Source organism: Pogona vitticeps, chromosome 1 (genome assembly GCF_051106095.1).
Source record: "Pogona vitticeps strain Pit_001003342236 chromosome 1, PviZW2.1, whole genome shotgun sequence".
Taxonomy (NCBI): Eukaryota; Metazoa; Chordata; class Lepidosauria; order Squamata; family Agamidae; genus Pogona; species Pogona vitticeps.
In genome coordinates, this window is record NC_135783.1 from 296,436,064 (window position 1) to 296,443,777 (window position 7,714).

Here is a 7,714-nt window from a genome sequence, read left to right on the forward strand (position 1 = left end):
AAGATAGCACCCACCCCCTCCTAAAGGAAAGCACCTAGCTAGTGAAAAAATTAGCTTTGGTAAGATGACAAAACCCAGTCCAAATAAAAAGATTTTTGTTGTTGTTGTTTAGTCGTTAAGTTGTGTCCAGCCTCACAGAAGAGAGTCAAAGGAAAAACTTTGTCAGGGAAATATACTTCTTCTGGGGAAGAATGACGAAGATCTCCTGGCCAGAAACAGTGTGTGTGTGCGGGGGGTGCAGTACAATTTGGAGATGAATCATGGCCAGTGTTGCTTTCCCTCATGCCAGACCACACCAACCTTTACCAACTGATCCAGAACTTTTGCCTCATCTGAGTAAGGTAAATGTAAAGGTTCCCCTTGACATTTAGTCCAGCTGTGTCCGACTCTAGGGTGCGGTGCTCATCCCCGTTTCCAAGCCATAGAGTGAGCGTTTGTCCATAGACAATTTCCGTGGTCATGTGGCCAGCGCAAATAGACACGGAACGCCGTTACCTTCCCACCGAGGTGGTACCCATTTATCTACTTGCATTTGCATGCTTTCGAACTGCTAGGTTGGCAGGAACTGGGACAAGCGACGGGAGCTCACTCCGTCGTGTGGATTCAATCTTACGATAGCTGGTCTTCTGACTCTGCAGCACAGGGGCTTCTGTGGTTTAACCCGCAGCGCCTCCACGTCCCTCATCTAAATAGGCCCTGGGTTTAAAATATGAAGATATCAGTTCAGTTGAAGGTCTGGACTTTGACTGGGCCATTGCAACACCTTGATTCTTTTCTTTTTCAGCCATTCTGCTGTAGATTTGCTGGTGTGTTTGGGATTGTTGTGCTGTTGCATGACCTATTTTTGGCCTGTTGGACAGATGGTCTCACATTTGACTCTAGAATACTTTAGTATATAGAGGAGTTCATGGTCGACTGACTGCAAGGTGCCCAGGTCCTGTGGCTGCAAAACAAGCCCAAATCATCACCCCTCTACAACCGTGCTTGACAGTTGGTATGAGCTGCTCACGCTAATATGCTGTGTTTGGTTTTCCCCAAGTGTGATGTTGCGCGTTATGACCAAACATCTCTACTTTGGTCTCGTCTTCCAAAGGAACCTGTTCCAGAAGAGGCTTTCTTCTGGCAACCCCTCCATACAAACCATCCTTGTTCAGTCTTTTTCTAATTGTACTGTCATGAACTTTAATATTTATCATGCTAACTGAGGCCTGTAGAGTCTGAGCTGTAGCTCTTGGGTTTTTTGCAATTTCTCTGAGCATTGCACTGTCTGACCTTGGGATGAATTTGCTTACTTGTCCGCTTCTGGGAAGATTGGCAACTATCTTGAATGTTTTCCACTTGAGAATGATCTTCCTCACTGTAGAAGAATGGACTTTCAATGGTTTGGAAATGGCCTTCTAACCCTTTCCTGATTGATGGGTAGCAACAATTATTCCCCTACTGTCATTGCTGATGTTTTCCCTCCTTTGTATTTACAGTGGTGCCTCGCTTAACGAGTGCACCGTATAGCGATGTTTCCGTATAGCGATTGCTTTTTCGGGATCGCTATACGGAAACATACCCAATCGTCGCAATGGGGAAAACCCGCATTGTGAAGATCGGGTATTGCGGCGGCCATTTTGGAGCCGCCGAACAGCTGATCGGCGGTTCCAAAATGGCCACCGGAAGCCCGGAAATGGCTGCCGGCAGCCGTTTTCACGCCTTGCCCTCGCTTAGCGAAGGCGCGAAAATGGCTGCCGGCAATTGGAATCCTCGCTGAACGGGTAAGTAAGAAAGGTATTGGAACGCATTAAACTAAGTTTAATGCGTTTCAGTACATTTCCCCTACCCGTTTAGCGACGATTTCGCATAGCGGGGCACCACTGTATTGTTTTAACACACATTTGAATGCTTCAGACCAGCAAACTGGAAAAACCTTGACTTTTACAGAGGTGGTCATACTTGCTGATGATCAATTTTTCAAGGGCATTTACTTAGCAACACTCGGTTGCTACTTAGCCTCTTAATTCCTATGGAAGCAGTAAGAGTGTACAGTGGACCCTTGACTTACAGACAGCTTGACTTACAGACTTTTTGAGTTACAGACTTCTCTGGCCGCAAAATTTAGGTTTGACTTGCAGACTGAGATTTGACTTACAGACCAGAAAAAAACCAAAATGGAACAAAAACGGCTTGTTATGGGATTAATCTGTTTTCAATGCACTGTACAGTAGGTCAATGGAGACTTGACTTACAGACTTTTTGACTTGAGAACCGCCTTCCAATACGGATTAAGTTCTCAAGTCAAGACCCCACTGTACTTAGTTTTTTACAGATGGCTTCTCCAGTTTGGCTTTATTTTTGTAAAATGAATCATGACATATGTCATGTGCTATTGTTCATCTGAGGTTCGTCGTTTAGTCGTGTCCGACTCTTCGTGACCCCATGGACCAGAGCACGCCAGGCCCTCTTATCTTCCACTGCCTCCCAGAGTTGTGTCATATTCATGTTGGTTGCTTCGATGACACTGTCCAACCATCTCATCCTCTGTCGTCCCCTTCTCCTCCTGCATTCACACTTTCCCAACATCAAAGTCTTTTCCAAGGAGTCTTCTCTTCTCATGAGCTGCCAAATATTGACTGGTGTTAAACTCACATTCCAGTAGTTTTTGCCTTGGCTTTCGTGGTTGCAGTTGGCTATGCCTCCATAAGGTGGAGTATTCCCAAAAAGAAGATGTGTGTTCATACCATTGCTTTACTTGCGGGAATAAATACCATGTTTCCCTGAAAATAAGACAGGGTCTTAACTTTTGCTCCATAAACAGGACATATTTCCAGGGGATGTTTTTTATATATGTATTTTCATGTACAACAATCTACATTCATTCAAATATAGTCATGTCATCTTCTGGTTACTGCACAATGGTGGAGGATGGAGTTTCACTTAACTGGGGTTTATTTTGGGTGTAGGGCTTATATTACGAGCATCCTGAGAAATCATATCAGGGCTTATTTTCAGGTTAGGTATTTTCAGGGAAACAGGGTAAGATGGATAAGAGAATCAGGACTGCATCCCTGGCTGGCTACATGTCCAACTTCATCCTTGTTCCGCATTGGCAAGATTTGGATTTCTGGTTTTTTTTCTTATATACATAAATTTTTACAGAAAACATCAGAGCTTTGTTGCTGATGAACACACAACATTCTTCCTCCTTCACAGAGCAGCATTAACTGGCAGCACATGCAAGCCATTATCTCAATGCCTTCTAGCACACAAATGTTCAGAGTAGCATGCCTGAAGGGCTGTTGTTACTTTATCTAGAAAGGCATTGTTCCTCCTGTAATGTGGAACATCCTTGTAATAACTATTGCTGTCAAGTCAATACTGATTTATGGTTACCTTCCCAGAATTTCTTGCTGTAAACTACTCAAAAATGGCCTACCAATCCATCCTTCTTGTGGCACTCTGGGACTATGGTTGCACTGGTGGCAGGGCATTTAATCCAATCACCCACACATATTTTGTGGGATTTTGTCTGGCCCCTTTCCCAAGAGGCAAAATCTTCCTGCCTTGGGGCTTTGCAGCCAGGTGCTTCATCCATTCAAGTACCTTAGCTCAGTGGTTCTTAACCTTGGGTTACTCAGGTGTTTTTGAACTGCAACTCCCAGAAACCCCGGCCAGCACAGCTGGTGGTGAAGGCTTCCGGGAGTTGCAGTCCAAAAACACTTGAGTAATCCAAGGTTAAGAACCACTGCCTTAGCTCATACTTAACTCTGAGATATTTTAAAGAGAATCTTAAGTCAACCCAGTTGATTCCCAAACCAGGGGTTGTTTGGTGGTTGTTATGTTCCATCAAGTTACCTCTGACTTATGGCGACCCTATGAGTGAGCAATGTCCAGAATATCTTTTCCTCAACAAGCCCTGCTCAGCTCTTGTGAACTCAACCCTGTGGCTTCCTTAGGGAGTTAATCCATCTCATATTTAGCCTTCCTCTTTGACTGTTGCCTTCAACCTTTCCCAGCATTGTTGTCTTTTCCAGAGAATTCTGTTTCCTTCTGATGTGCCCAAAGTAAGACAGCCTCAACTTCAACATTTTTGCCCCCAAAGATCATTCAGGCTTGATTTGATCTAGGATCCATTTGTTTGTCTTTCTAGAAGTCCAGGGTATCTGAAAAGCTCTCCTCCAGCGTCAAGGGTTGGTAACAAAGCACAAAAGCGAGGTTAAAGGAAAAACAAAAATATACATACTTTATTCAATTTATAGGGCACTGAAATTGGTTCCCCAGTCTTGAGTTGCACCAGCTAGTGCACAGAAATAGATTTTCACTCTGTAGCAGGCCACTCTGAAGCCTCTATCCACTCAGGCCTCCAGGAGTGCTCACTACTCTTCCTCTTCAACTGCTGCCACCAATTATAATCAATATTTAAAAAGGACAAGTGTTTCTACCAAAACAAAACTTGTTTATTGTTATAATAAAATAAAATGAGTAAATCACAGGTAGATAATCAAGTTGTAAATCATTGTTTCTCATTCATTAAATCACACACAGACTTTTCCCTCACTATTTGGCTCACAGGCCTACTAACATGCTAATCACTAACTCTCAATCTCTCTGTCTCTCAATCTCTCACACACCCCTTTTATATTTCAGCTCCTCCCCCTTCTGCACCACCTTCCGTCCCCTCATTGGCTGATGTTCCACTGCCCAGCTGTGACGGACAGGTGAGAGCAGGGCTGAATGTTACACACTCCACTCCACAAAGGTGTGAGACTTAGATTGTTGCTGGTAATTTTTGACACAAGTGTTGGAAGTCTGGGATGAGATAGAAGAGGGACCCCAATATTTGCTAATTTTGTCAAAGATACAGAATGTTCAGGTTTTTATGGGTCTTGTGGGAGGCATTGTCTCAACTATGAGCTATGTTATCTTCAGTGGTCCCCCTGCAGTATGGATGGTCCCAAAAATCTGTTTTGCATGCTATACTTGGCACAATGGTTATTTTTTCTTTGCCCATGTAACCATGTGATTTTCAGTTTCCTTATAAGCAAGAACATGTCACATTAAGAGAAACAGTAATAACTGGTGGTGTTTGAAGGCATGAGTCAGATCTCTAACCTGTGTGGGCTCATTAACCTGATACCTCATAAAGTAGCTAGCATTAAAGTTTAGTAGAGTGACCTTCTGCTGGTTTTCACTTTTATGATTCTTTGTTGGGTAATCTTCCTGGTTTCAAAGTAGCTTTCCCACCTACTACTTTAGATTCTTAACAATATAACAACCCTGTGGGCTGAATAAGCACGAGGTACATTGCTTCACTTGTTTCAAAGACCTGAGCTATGGGTTAATTTAAATTAATAAGTATGCAGCTCGGGATGCAGAGGAGTGTCGGTTGTGAGAGAAACAGAGGAGATTTAGAGCAAGAATGTCAACTCATGTTACCCATTTAAAATGCAGTATCTTGGGGCTGTGCATACTTCACCCCTCTTGCACTGCTCTCTGAAAGGCTGATCCCAGCCCCTCACCTGGTTTTTGAGAAGTACCATCTAGGCATCTGGAACTGATAGGCTGGGTGGCTTTCTGCCCATGTGCTTTTTTTCAGTTCTCATCTGGAACTAATTTGACACTGTCTTGGCTGCTTGTTGTTATTATGTGCTGTTAAGTTGCTTCCAACTTATGGTGACCCTATGACTGCTTGCATAAAAGGAGTAAAAAGCAAGGAGAAAAGAATTAACAATACTTCTCTTTGTTTCATCACCTGTGGGGGGGGGAGGAGGAGGGGGACAGTAATCCACTGTGAACCCAGTGGCAAATGTGCATATGGACATAAATATTGATGTTGGTGCAGATACAGGTACATTATTAACATGATATCTGGCTTGGCAACAATTGTTTCACTATTTTTGATTTTCAGATATGGACATTAAACACAATTTGTATCTATAATCATGCCATTTTCCTAGCAGATCTTGTTTTCAAAGAATGAAGAAGACAATAGCAGCAGCATAGATGGTAACTATATCTACCTGTACTGTATCTGCAACAACATCAACATTTATGTGCATATGCACATTTGCCACTAGGTTCACAGTGGATTACTGCCCCCCTCCCCACCCCCGCAAGTGATTAAACAAGCATAAGAAATGGATGGGTGTTGGAATAAGACAACTGTGAAAAGCATGTGAACAGGTGGCCTATAGGTTAAAACCATCAAACATTTGCCATGTTCTTACCAGAGCTAGTTTTATGCCCAGGACAGTGGTCATAAGTGGGCTTCTCTTACACAGATTCATTCTCTGGTGACTACAGCATTTGTGATGGTTTGATGCACAAATACGCACAATTAATACTGCATCAAAAACCACTGATTCTTACTGCTCAGTGCACATATGCCTTTTGCAGGGAATGCCTTTTTTAAATAACCTGCTCATATATATTTTTAAACTACTGGCTGTATTTATTAACATAACTCAGCAAAATCTCACTTCAGTGATACAGTGTTGTAGTGCAGGGAAGGGCAGAAAATAGATCTCTGTGTGATCTGCAATAGCTCCTTTAGGAGGAATGATCAAAGTTTAGACACCAGGCCAGTGAAAAAGCTTCTCCCCTGCTCTTCCTGCCTCACCCCTTCAATTTTCATGCATGGTCAACAATCATTCATTCATTCATTCATTCATTCATTCATTCATTCATTCATTCATTCATTCATTCATTCAACCTGTATGCTGCCCGCACTCTGCAAGAGTCTCCGAGCGGCTTCCAACATCAATTAAAACAGTTCAGTTAAAAACAAATACTAAAAACTAATATGGTTACATCTACTCTACGAAGCAAAAAGAAAAAGAAAAACAATCTAGAATATGTTCTCTCACAGCTCCTCCACTCAACAATCATGCAGCTCAATTCTGAACCAGTAGTCACCAGATCGTCTTCAAAGGCAGCCCCAGATAAAGCGCATTGCAGTAGTCTAAACGGATTGTTACTAGGGCATGTGTGACTGTCATGAGGCTCCGTTCATTCAGGTAGGGCCGCAGCTGGAACAGTTTCCACAGTTGCAGGAAGGTACTCCTCGCCACCAAATCCACCTGGGCCTCCAGGGTCAGACTGGGGTCCAGGAGCACCCCCAGACTATGGACCCTGTCCCTCAGGGGGAGTGTGACCCCATTCAGGGCAGGGAAATGGCCCTTTAACCTATCTGATGAACCAGCCACTAACAGCACTTCCGTCTTGTCTGGATTAAGCTTCAATTTATTAACCCCCATCTAGTCCATTATCAGGTCCAGACACAAGTTCAGCCTAGAGACTGTCTCATCTGGATTGGTGGAAAAAGAGAGGTAGAGCTGAATGTTGTCAGCATATGGCTGACTCTTCAGCCCAAACCTCCTGAATGACCTCTCCCAACGATTTCACATAGATGTTGAACAGCATGTGGGACAATATTGAGCCCTGAGGAAATCTGTGACATAACCACCATGGGGTCAAGCCATTGTCCCCTAGCACCACTTTCTGGACATGATCAGCCAGAAAGGAGCAGAACCATTGTAAAACGGTGCCCCCAAGTCCCAACCCAGCTAATCTATCCAGAAGGACACCATGGCTGATGGTCTCAAATGCCGCCGAGAGGTCCAGGAGTATCAACAGGGTCACACTCCCCCGTCTCTCTCCCAGCAAAGGCCATCATAGAGGGCGACCAAGGCAGTCTCTGCCGAAAACCAGCCTGAAACCTGATTGAAAT